The sequence below is a fragment of the Daucus carota genome, chromosome 8, assembly GCF_001625215.2.
Source record: "Daucus carota subsp. sativus chromosome 8, DH1 v3.0, whole genome shotgun sequence".
Taxonomy (NCBI): Eukaryota; Viridiplantae; Streptophyta; class Magnoliopsida; order Apiales; family Apiaceae; genus Daucus; species Daucus carota.
The window spans coordinates 17,886,588-17,899,702 of record NC_030388.2 but is presented as its reverse complement, the minus strand read 5'-3'; the positions used below and the strand labels follow the sequence as shown (position 1 = coordinate 17,899,702).

The 13,115-nt window shown below is 41.8% G+C and overlaps 1 non-coding gene across 1 annotated transcript; it reads left to right on the top strand.

Moving 5' to 3' along the window:
- The first annotated feature begins 4,159 nt into the window (after positions 1–4,159).
- LOC135148563 (small nucleolar RNA R71) lies at positions 4,160–4,266 on the top strand. Its single transcript, XR_010286643.1, has one exon. It is a non-coding gene; the product is annotated as a small nucleolar RNA R71 (small nucleolar RNA).
- The last annotated feature ends 8,849 nt before the right edge of the window (positions 4,267–13,115 follow it).

The following is a 13,115-nucleotide window of genomic DNA, read 5'->3' as shown; positions in this document are numbered from 1 at the left end:
CTATATGTCTATAGAATTTGAAAACATAACGGTTGAAGAACAAGTTATCTATCAAGAGTACATAGGGCGGTGCAAGATGGTTAAAATCACACCACTAATCATGTATATCGAATACATAATCATATGTTCGCATGGCAAGTTCTAAATCAATATATCCACTGTCGCTTCAATAAAGATTAACCCACAACTTAGATGTTAGCTACGCATCCAAGAAGAATAAGCACAACCAATACGAAGAAATCAAACATTCATCACACAAATAATTAAGGCAAATTAACTACTGAAATCCATATATAAATCCGCTAGAATCCCACGATAATGATTACTTCATAATCGAACTTCTCATCATCATGGGAATAAGAGTAAACATGGTACTGAATAGGAAAAACAAACTCAAAGTACGAGAATAAGAGTTAAGAAACAAATCCGAAACGAGCATCCAAAGTTACGCCTACTTCGAAGAATTACAAAAGTAAAAGCTATGAAATTCGATCTTGATCTTCTCCGTAGCCGTCACGTGCTCCTTGGAATGATTCTCGGTTGTGTTTTTAGTCCCCCAAGCCATTCTTTAACTTCCCCAGCGATCAGGCCTTCAAACGGATCAGAAACGGGCAAAACGGGCCTAAATTCGCTGACGGTTTGGCGCGGGTGCGCCAGATTTGGGGCAGGTGCGCCAGATTTGGGGCGGGTGCCCCAATTCAGCAGCCCGCTTCCTTGCCCATAACTTTTGACTCGCGCATCCGATTGCTTCGCCGTTTTTTTCCAATTAAAGCTATGATTCTCCTCTTCGTCCTCCTCCCAAGAAACCTACACAACATCACACTAAAACATATCAAAAACATCAAAAGCTTGAGATCAGATCATCGATTTAAGCCGAAACGAAGGCTTCCAAGTGGATATAAAATCCACTTATCACACCCCCAAACTTAAACCGATGCTTGTCCTCAAGCATAGACACACACACAAATACTAATAAAGCAATGCATGAATGCAACTAAATGCCTACATCTAAGCGAATCATGAAGTGTAATCCTTGTTAACATAGCATCCTCAGAATATGCAACATTCTCGGCATTCATCTCTTTCACATATTAGCCATGTTCTCTTCCACTACAAGTGTGAAGTGCATCGTGTGTGCTAGTATGCTCTCTAGTGAAACAAAAAAAGACCATCAAACTTCAACAGAGTCCTCACTATGAGCCGTTAATAAGAATCCGGTTTAAACACTTCTTTACTACAAAGTCAACTACAATTTAGGATCACCAAAGGAATTTTATGCCTCTCCTACTTTTCTACTCTCTTTTTTTCTTTTTCTTGCTAAGCCTAAGGTTGGGACGCTTCTCAGTGTAAGTGAGTCACGACCGCCATTCGACTTCGCTAATCTATTTTTTTTTCTTTTTTTTTAATCAAGTAATTCTCCAGTAATCAAAGGTTGTGAAAGGTCACCAAGAATTTGCTTATTCTAATACATTTGCAGTTAATACCAACACAAGTACATGGATCGTCCCTTTCACATGGCATTGCATTCTACCCATTGATCTCAAAGGAGTACTTGATAATTATTATTCTCTTTTTTTTTCCTTTTTTTTAGAAAGTCATATTCATCCCTTAACTCCCCCAAACTTAAGCTTTACACACTCTAAGTTCAAAAAGGGAATACTCCAAACTCTACGCCCGACTCAATGCAAGGACTCAAGAAATAAGTTAGTCTAAGTTTTATCTCTAGAGCATAAGTGTAATTACAATTTCCACACAAGTATTTTCCAAGTCACAAGGCATCACATATGATAAAGACTACTAGCCAAGAAATTATGCACATAAACTCCTCATCAAAGGAAATCAACTTGGAAAACAACTTCAAGATTCATGCAAATGCAACTACATGAAACTACTAACACATACTAAGCATATAAATATACAATAAAAAAAATATGCAAACTATATGATATAATATGCTAACTATATGCATCATGCAAACTATATGAACACACACTATATACTAGTCCTTAGATTACCACCCCCAAACTTAAAATCTTCAATGTCCTCATTGAAGGTGATAAAAAGGATCGAATGTACCTAGAAGTCGGAAGGATCACCCTCCTCGGGTGGAGGATCAGGCAGTGAATATACCATGCCATCTCCAAACACTGACCAATCAACCTCAACACCAATGGCTCGAAAAGCACTCGCAAGAGCCTTAGTCAAATCCTTTGCAAAACAGCGGTGAATGTCATGCATGTCATCTATGCGCCGTGACAACCTTCTAAACTGCACATCACTTAAGAGATCCGGTGGTAGTTTGAGTTCGAGATTGGGAGCTTCCTCAATAGATGGTTTAAGATGCTCCTTAAAATTTTTAAGCTCTCCTCCTCCTTCATCTTCGAAATCAGAATCCCGTGATAAGACTCTCTCTAAGGTACCTGGCCTTAGCTTTTGCTCCATCTCAGAATTTTCAACAGCTTCTAGTGGCTCCACCTTAAAGCATTCTTCTTCGTCGGTTGGAAATTTCATTGCGTTGAACACCTTAAAAGTGACACTTTGATCTTGAACTCTCATTGTAAGCTCTCCTTTTTGCACATCGATCAAAGTTTGGCCTGTAGCTAAGAAAGGCCTTCCCAAGATAATGGGAATCTTCTTATCCTCCTCAAAGTCTAGAATGACAAAATCAGCAGGGAAGATTAGCTTATCTACCTTTACCAACACATCTTCAACTATCCCCCTTGGGTATGTAATCGAACGATCAGCCAGTTGCAAAGACATATCAGTAGGTTTCAGCTCCGGAAGACCAAGTTGCAAGAAAATAGACAAGGGCATCAGATTGATGCTAGCTCCCATGTCACATAAACACTTGTCGAATGACAATTGCCCAATAGTACACGGGATTGTGAAGCTTCCCGGATCTTTCAGCTTCGGGGGCAATTTCTTCTGCAACACAGCACTACACTCCTCGGTCAAAGCCACGGTTTCTAATTCCTCAAGTTTGAGTTTTCGAGATAGAATACCTTTCATGAATTTAGCATAACTCGGCATTTGTTCTAGAGCCTCCGCAAAAGGTATGTTGATTTGTAATTTCTTGAAGACCTCTAGAAATTTTGCGAATTGTTTGTCGAGCTTATGCTTTTGAAGTCTCTTCGGAAAAGGTGGAGGTGGATATACTTGCTTGAACCCAGTATCAGTTTTCGGGCTAGACTTTTCGGCTGAATCCTTGCTTGCTTCCTCGTTAATTATTTTCTTGTCAGCTTCAACAACAGTTTTTCCACTATCAGACTCAGATGAGAGCACGGGTGTTTCAACCTGTTGATCACTCTCTTCCTTGTTTCGCTCTATTGTTGATTCTTTATCCTTCGTAACCTTTCCGGACCTCAAGGTGACAGCCTGTACCTGTTCCTTCACTTCCTTCTTGCCCGGATTGGCCTCAGTATCACTAGGAAGAGTTTCTTGTGGTCTATTAATCAACGCATTAGCAATTTGATCGATCTGATTCTCCAAAGTCTTGATTGACACCGATTGGCTTTTAACCATTAGTCTTAGTTCTTCCAATTCTGATCTTTCATTGGAAGACTGTCCAGCCACCCCATTATTTTGTTGCTGGAATCCAAGTGGATGAAATTGCTGCCTCGGCGCAAATTGTTGTTGAAAACCAGAAGGGTTAAAAGGTCTAGATCCTTGCTGCTGAAACTGTTGCTGTTGTTGTCGCATGTAGTTCTGATTATTGCTCCAGCTGAAATTCGGATGATTCCGATTATTGGGATGATAAGTGGCCGGAGTTGGTTGTTGCGACCTCTGAAAGTTGCTCACAAACTGAGCGGATTCGCTCGATATAGCACACTGATCCGAAGAATGTGCTCCAGCACAGAGCTCGCAGACTGAAGGTGGCTGTTGATTTCCTAGATTTGCCAAAGAATCCACCTTCATAGTAAGAGCCTTAAGCTGAGCAGCTATGGCTGAGGTAGCATCAACATCCAGAATCCCTGCTACCTTACCCTGATGAAGACGCTGAGTAGGATTCTGATATTCATTCGCGGCCATCATCTCGATCAACTCATAAGCCTCATCATAGCTCTTAGCTCATAGAGCTCCACCTGATGCTGCATCGAGCATTGGCCTCGATTGAGGACCCAAACCATTATAAAAGCAATTAATCACCATCCAATCAGGCATTCCATGATGTGGGCACTTTCGAAGCATCTCCTTGTAGCGTTCCCAAGCTTCACATAAAGTTTCACCAAACAACTGAGAGAATTGAGTGATAGCATTCCTGATTGCAGTTGTTTTAGCCATAGGGAAGAATTTAGTAAGAAATTTCTGAGCCAGATCCTCCCATGTCGTAATAGATCTTGCAGGAAGAGAATGCAACCATCCTTTAGCTTTATCCCTCAGAGAGAATGGGAACAACCTCAATCTGATGGCATCGTCAGTAACACCATTGAACTTGAAAGTATCGCAGATCTCAATGAAGTCCCAAATATGCGTATTAGGATCCTCAGTCGGAGAACCCCTAAACTGTACTGAGTTCTGCACCATCTGAATAGTGCTCGGTTTGATCTCGAAAGTGGTGGCCTGAATTGCTGGCCTGACAATGCTCGACTGAATGTCATTGATTTTAGACTCAGAGAAAGCCTTAAGAGCCTTAGTATCATTCACAACTGGTGGTCGATCAACCATTATACTACTCACTATCGTTTCTTCCTTAATTAATGCTTCCTTACGAGCCTGAGAACGTGTTCGCATACACGTCCCTCAAGTACCTGAAACACACACAATGAACTAAAGTGAGAAAAGAATCCAAGTCACTGAACTTTAACGACCACTAATGACAAGCACATAAACTAAAGTAAAACACTGAGTCCCCGGCAGCGGCGCCAAAAACTTGTTCGCACAAAATCACGCAAGCGTACGTGGTCACAAGTAATATAGAATATAATTCAAGTTCGTTCCCACAGAGACTGGTGTATTCAGAAATATGCACTTATGCACCAATGTATGATTATTATTCAATGCTTCGACAAGTATCAAATTGGGTTTTGGTTTTCTACTTAACTAATTCGATTCGAATTATGAAACTAAGAATTATCAACTAAGAGAATAACGATTTACTAATGAGAATAAAACATGGGATTCTAGCTTCATTAACAACTTCATTCAGAGTTCTACCTTATTCGTCTGTAATGGTTGATAACTAATCAGATAACACGAGACTGATACACGCTAACTGTCGTTATACGTGCACCATACTGCTACACATCCACAATTAAGATAGAAGGTAAACAGACACCAATTATGCTTAGACCCTATATGTCTATAGAATTCGAAAACATAACGGTTGAAGAGCAAGTTATCTATCAAGATTACACAGGGCGATGCAAGATGGGTAAAATCACATCACAAGTCATGTTATCAAACACGAAACCTATGCTCGCATGGCAAGTTCTAATCAATATATTCACTGTCGCTTCAATAAAGATTAACAAGCAATCTTAGATGTTAGCTACGCATAAAAGATGAATAAGCACAACCAATACGAGGGAATCAAACCATCACATATGAACAAGACAAATTAACTACTGAAATTCATCGATAAATCCGCTAAAATCCTATGACAATGATTAGTTCATAATCGAACTTCTCATCATCATGGGTTCGAATGTAAACCTGGTACTGAATAGGAAAAACAAAGTCAAAGTACTAGAATAAGAGTTAAGAAACAAATCCGAAACGAGCATCCAAAGTTACGCCTACTTCGAAGAATTACAAAAGTAAAAGCTATAAAATTCGATCTTAATCTTCTCCGCAGCCGTCACGTACTCCTTGGAATGATTCTAGGTTATGTTTTTAGTCCCCCAAGCCTTTCTTTAACTTCCCCAGCGATCGAGCCTTCAAACGGATCAGAAACGGGAAAAACGGGCCTAAATTCGCTGACGGTTTGGTGCGGGTGCGCCAGATTTGGGGCAGGTGCGCCAGTGGGGTAGGTGCGCCAGATTTGGGGCGGGTGCCCCAATTCAGCAGCCCACTTCTTTGTCCATAACTTTTGACTCGCGCATCCGATTGCTTCGCCATTTTTTTCAATGAAAGCTATGAATCTCCTCTTCGTCCTCCTCCAAAGAAACCTACACAACATCACACTAAAACATATCAAAAACATCAAAAGCTTGAGGTCAGATCATCCATTTAAGTCAAAACGAAGGCTTCCAAGTGGATATAAAATCCACTTATCACACCCCCAAACTTAAACCGATGCTTGTCCTCAAGCATGGACACACGCACAAATCCTACTAATGAAATGCATGAATGCAACTAAATGCCTACATCTACTCGAATCATGAAGTGTAATCCTTGTTAACATAGCATCCTCAGAATATGCAACATTCTCGGCATTCATCTCTTTCACACATTCGCCATGTTCTCTTCCACTACAAGTGTGAAGTGCATCGTGTGTGATAGCATGCTCTCTAGTGAAACAAAACAAAGACTATCACACTTCAACAGAGTCCTCACTATGATCCGTTAATCAGAATTAGGCTTAAATAATTCTTTACAAAAGAGTCAACTACAATTTAGGGTCACCAAAGGAATTCTATGCCTGTCCTACTTTTCTACTTTTTTTTTCTTTTTCTTGCTAAGTCTAAGGTTGGGACGCTTCTCAGTGTATATGAGTCACGACCTCCATTCAACTTCGCTTATTCTATTTTTTTTATTTTTTTATTTTTAAATCAAGTAATTCTCCAGTAATCAAAGGTTGTGAAAGGTCACTAAGAATTTGCTTATTCTAATACATATGCACTTAATACCAGCACAAGTACATGCACTTAATACCAGCACAAGTACATGGATCGTCCCTTTCACATGGCATTGCCTTCTACCCATTGATCTCAAAGGAGTACTTGATAATTTTTATTCTCTTTTTTTTAGAAAGGCATATTCATCCTTTAACTCCCCCAAACTTAAGATTTACAAACTCTAAGTTCAAAAAGGGAATAATCCACACTCTACGCCCGACTCAACGCATGGACTCAAGAAATAAGTTAGTCTAAGTCTTATCTCTAGAGCATAAGTGTAATTACAATTTCCACACAAGTAGTTTCCAATTACAAGGCATCACATATGATCGAAATTACTCGCCAAGACTATGCACATAAACTCCTCATCATAGGAAATCAACTTGGAAACAACTTCACGATTCATGCAAATGCAACTATGTGAAACTACTAACACATCCTAAACACAAGCATATATATAAAAAAAACAAAAACGAACTAATATGCAAACAATATGAGATATTATGCTAAACTATATGCAACATGCAACCTATATGAACACACTATATACTAGTCCTTAGATTACCACCCCCAAACTTAAAATCTTCAATATCCTCATTGAAGGTGATAAAAAGGATCGAATGTACCTATAAGGAGTCAGAACGATCACTCTCCTCACCCTCATCGGGTGAAGAGTCAGCTGGAGGATAATTCATGTCAGCACCGAACACAGGCCACTCTACGTCTACGCCCGTAGCACGAAAAGCAGTCCCTAACGCCTGTGTCAAATCCCTAGCAAAACGACTATGCATATCATGCATAGTATCCATACGCCTCGCGAGCCGCCTATACTGTGAATCACTGAAACCACGGCGCCCCGTACCAGAGCTCTCCACGGGCTCAGAAGGCCCCGCGATCTCTCGAACTGGTGAAACTGGAGGTGGTGCCCTCATCCGTCTGCCACTGGCATCTCTATAACCCAATCCTCGAAGACTGGCGTAACCACCCTGCCACTCAGGTAGCCGCTCTATAATAGCATGATCAATAGCAGCACCCGGCATCTGCAACTGCTCATCAGCTGACCAACGAACACCCACTGCAGTACATAACTTAGTCACTATCGTCGCGTGAGGTATGGCCACTCCAATGCGACTCCTCAAAAATCTCATAATGTTCTGATGGATGACGTATGCAATATCCACATACTCCCCACTCAGAATCCCAAACAACAATATAGCCCGATCGACAGTGACATCATGATGGTGTCCTGATGGCATAATACTATGGCAAATAAACAGGTTCCAAGCTCAAGCATACCTGTTCATAGTTGCTGCAGGGAAAGAGACTCTCACGTTAGTGGACGGGTTGCGCTTCCACTTAGTACCCGGAATGCACAACTCATATACAATTTGATCTAAATCAATATTCCTCTTGTCCTTTCGCACCAAATCATCCTGAGTGGACTCCATCTCAGTACCCCCAATAAGTGCTTGGATTGTTTCCAAGGTGTAATCCACAGTCAACCCCCTAACAACTGAATACCCATTTTGATCCGCTCGGGCATTAGCATAAAACTCCCGCACAATACTCATCGGCACCGGTGCCAGTGCCTCACAAAACGACTCCCACCCCCTATTCCGAATCATCCGCACCAACTCACCATCTCCCGGTGAAGGCAAGAACCCCCTCTCCTTGGCAATTGGCTTACCCATAAGACGAGTAAACTCCTCTCGAGCCTCCGGAGTTGTGAACTTAGCAACTTCAACCCCCAAACTCGATGAATCCGTGGATGCGGCTCACACACTACTACTTTCGGCTCTCCTCGCTCTTTTGGGTGCCATGGGATTGAAGGTGTGTAGTGGGTGTAGAGATTTTTGGAAGATTTAGTGAAAAGAGAGGAAGTGGTGTAGGATTGTGTATATAGGTTAATGTATATGGCTGTAGTATTTGAATTGGATTAGGAACAAGTGTGTTTGAAGGAATAGATGAGATTGTGCTTGTGGGTGTGTATGGGGTTGTAAGTATATGTATGTATAGATGTGGATTTGGAAGAAGATGAGATGGGTTTGTGTTTTGTATTTGATTTGGGTAGAGATTGGGGCTTACTTCTATGATTTTGAAGTGTATGGGGGCTGGGAAGAAATAAAACAAGGCTGGGATTTAAGCAAAAAACGAAAAGAATTTTTTTTTTATATACATACAGCCGCACTGCAGGTCCGGTGCACGTGCCCCGGCCACAGCGCAGGCGCGCCGCTCGCGCGGGTGTGCTGCGCGTGGCGCGGGTGCGCGAAACCCACAGCACGTCTGTTGCACTCCTGGCGAGCCACTGGTCGTCTGGCGCGGGTGCCCCGCGTTTGGCGTACCTGCCCCATTCGGCCAGTGGATTTAACCCTAAAAAAATTTTCTAACTCAATTTTTTTTTACTGAAGCAAAACACGAAAACACGTGGGTTGCCTCCCACGAAGCGCTTGTTTAACGTCATTAGCTTGACGTGCAGTCCCAAGAATTAAATAATAGTGAGGATGGTGCTTACCGACTCGCGATTCACTGGTCCTCCGAAATATGGCTTCAATCTTTGTCCATTCACTTTAAATGATTCCTCCGGTGTTGTTTCATATATTTCAATTGCTCCATGTGGAAACACCGTCTTTATTGTGAAAGGACCCGACCATCTAGATTTCAACTTTCCCGGAAATAGTCTTAGGCGAGAATTATAAAGTAACACTTGTTGGCCACTGAAAAACTCCTTTTGCACCAACTTACTATCATGCCATCTCTTGACTTTTTCCTTGTAGAGTTTATTGTTGTCATACGCCTGAAGCCTAAACTTGTCGAGTTCATTAATTTGAAGCATTCTCTTCTCACCAGTAGCTGTCATATCAAAGTTCAATTTCTTCAAAGCCCAATATGCTTTATGCTCTAACTCCGCGGGCAAATGACATGCTTTTCCATAGACCAACTGAAAAGGTGACATCCCCAATGGAGTCTTATAAGCCGTTCTATAGGCCCAGACGGCCTCATCAAGCTTCAACGCCCAATCTTTCCTCGAAGGACTCGCCACTTTCTCTAAGATTCGCTTGATTTCACGATTAGATTCCACAGCTTGCCCATTTGTTTGAGGATGATAAGTAGTGGCAACTCTATGATTAATACCACCGTTCCATTAGTGTTGTGAACTTGCGATTGCAAAAGTGTGATCCCTCATCACTGATTATAACGCGAGGAGTACCAAAGCGAGTGATTATGTTCTTCTGAAGGAAACTGATGACTACCGCAGCGGTGTTGGTTGGTAATGCCTTGACTTCAACCCATTTAGACACATAATCCACAGCGAGAAGAATGTAGAGATTATTGCAAGACGAGATAAATGGTCCCATGAAGTCTATACCCCACACATCGAAGATTTCAACCTCAAGAAATACATTGAGGGGCATTTCATCCCTACGAGAGATATTACCAACCCTTTGACAACGATCGCATTTCAACACAAACTGATGAGCATCCTTAAAGAGTGTAGGCCAAAAGAAACCCGCCTGCAAAATACGAGCAGCTGTCTTCTGTCCTCCATAGTGTCCTCCATAAGTAGTGTCGTTGTAAGCTTGCAAGATTCCTTCAATCTCACTGTATGGAATGCACCTTCGGATAATCTGATCTGAACCTTGTCGAAACAAGAATGGCTCATCCCAACGATACCACTTCGCCTCATGAAGAAACTTTTTCCTTTGAGCATAAGGCAAATCGAGAGGAGTGACATTACTCACCAAATAGTTAACTATATCAGCGAACCATGGCTCTTCTTCTTGAACCCCAAATAGTTGTTCCTCAGGAAAAGACTCGTTAATCAAAGTGGTGTCCTTGGATGCTCGCGCTTGATCTTCCAACCGAGAGAGATGATCAGCCACCTGGTTTTCAGTACCTTTCCTATCTTTGATCTCCAACTCGAATTCCTGAAGCAAAAGAACCCATCGAATCAATCGAGGCTTCAACTCTTTCTTTGATACTAGATACCGAATGGCAGCATGATCGGTGTAAACCAACACCTTCGTCCCAAGCAAATAAGACCTGAATTTCTCGAATCCATAAACAATAGCCAGTAGTTCCTTCTCCGTGGTAGTGTAATTCAGCTGAGCACCATTGAGAGTCTTACTAGCATAGTAAATCACATGAAAGATGTTATTCTTTCTCTGACCAAGCACAGCTCCCACCGCATAGTCACTAGCATCACACATCATCTCGAAAGGCTCATTCCAATCAGGTGCAGTAATAACAGGTGCTTTGGTTAATTTCTTCTTGAGAGTTTCGAACGCAGCCAAGCACTCTCCATCAAATTTGAAGAACACATCCTTCTCTAACAAGTTGCACAAGGGTTTGGTGATTTTAGAGAAATACTTGATGAACCATCGATAGAAGCCCGCGTGACCAAGAAAACTCCGAATCCCTTTTACTGAGATTGGTGGAGGAAGATTTTCAATTGTCTCCACCTTAGCTTTATCCACCTCAAGACCCTTGTTCGAAACTTTATGCCCAAGGATTATGCCTTCTTGAACCATGAAGTGACATTTTTCCCAATTAAGAACGAGATTAGTTTCCACACATCTTTTTAGCACCATCGTCAAGTTGCTCAAGCATTCATCATAAGAAGTACCGAACACAGAAAAGTCATACATGAACACCTCAACATTGGTACCAATCATCTCGGAGAAAATAGCCATCATGCATCTCTGAAAAGTGGCTGGTGCACCACAAAGTCCAAAAGAAAGACGACGGAAAGCAAATGTGCCAAAAAGGCAAGTGAAAGTGGTTTTCTCCTGATCCTCTGGTGCAATACAAATCTAATTGTACCCTGAATACCCATCAAGAAGACAATAGTACTCGTGACCGGCCAACCTATCAAGCATCTGATCAATGAAAGGCAACGGAAAGTGATCTTGTCTGGTGGCTTTATTGAGCTTTCGATAATCCATGCATATTCTCCAACCTGTGACTGTTCGCGTCGGAATGAGCTCATTCTTCTCATTAGCTATCACAGTCATGCCTCCTTTCTTAGGCACACATTGAACAGGGCTCACCGAAGAACTATCCGAGATTGGATAAATAATGCCGGCATCAAGCCACTTAAGAATCTCTTTCTTCACCACTTCTTTCATGATGGGATTGAGTCTTCTTTGATGTTCAACAGTGGGTTTACTACCCTCCTCGATCAGAATTTTATGTTGACAATAAGAAGGGCTGATTCCCTTGATATCTGCAATGGTCCATCCAATGGCTGATTTGAACTCCCTCTCAAAAGCTTTTCTTCCTCGATACCTGAAAGGTTAGATGCAATAATTACAGGTAATGTAGAAGCTTCGCCAAGAAAGGCATACCTTAGGTGTTCGGGAAGTTGCTTAAGCTCAAGCTTAGGAGCTTCAACAATAGAGGGTTTCAGTTTTTCATGAGAATCCTTCAATTCCGATAACCCGAGAGATTCAATTGGAGGTTCCATCCTTCTTCTCCAAGGAGAGGCATTCAAGTATTGAAGGTGTTCTTCTTCCTCCTCATCTCCAAATTCTGAGTCACCTGATAGAACCCTTTCCAAGGTGTCAGTTTTCAGCCTATTGTCAATTTCCGAATGAGCTGCAGCTTCGAGCATGTCCACTTTAAAGCATTCCTCCTCATCAGATGGAAGTTTTATGGCATTGAACACGTTGAAAGTGACCATCTGATCTTGCACTCTCATTGTGAGTTCACCCTTCTGAACATCAATCAAAGTCCGCCCTGTCGCAAGGAATGGTCTTCCCAAGATGATGGGAATCTTCTTATCTTCCTCAAAGTCGAGAATGACAAAATCAGCAGGGAAGATTAGCTTATCCACCTTGACCAACACATCTTCAACTATCCCCCATGGATATGTAATCGAACGATACATATTAGTAGGTTTCAGCTCTGGAAGACCAAGTTGCATGAACACAGACAGGGGCATCAGATTGATGCTAGCTCCCAAATCACATAAACACTTGTCGAATGACAATTTCCCAATAGTACAAGGGATTGTGAAACTTCCCGGATCTTTCAGCTTCGGGGGCAATTTCTGTTGCAACACCGCACTACACTCCTCGGTCAAAGCCACAGTTTCCAAATCCTCAAGTTTGAGTTTTCGAGATAGAATACCTTTCATGAATTTAGCATAACTCGGCATTTGTTCTAGAGCTTCCGCAAAAGGTATGTTGATTTGTAGTTTCTTGAAAACCTCTAGAAATTTCGCGAATTGTTTGTCGAGCTTATGCTTTTGAAGTCTCTTCGGAAAAGGTGGAGATGGATATACTTGCTTGACCCCAGTATCAGTTTTCGGGCTCGACTTTTCGGCTGAATCCTTGCTTG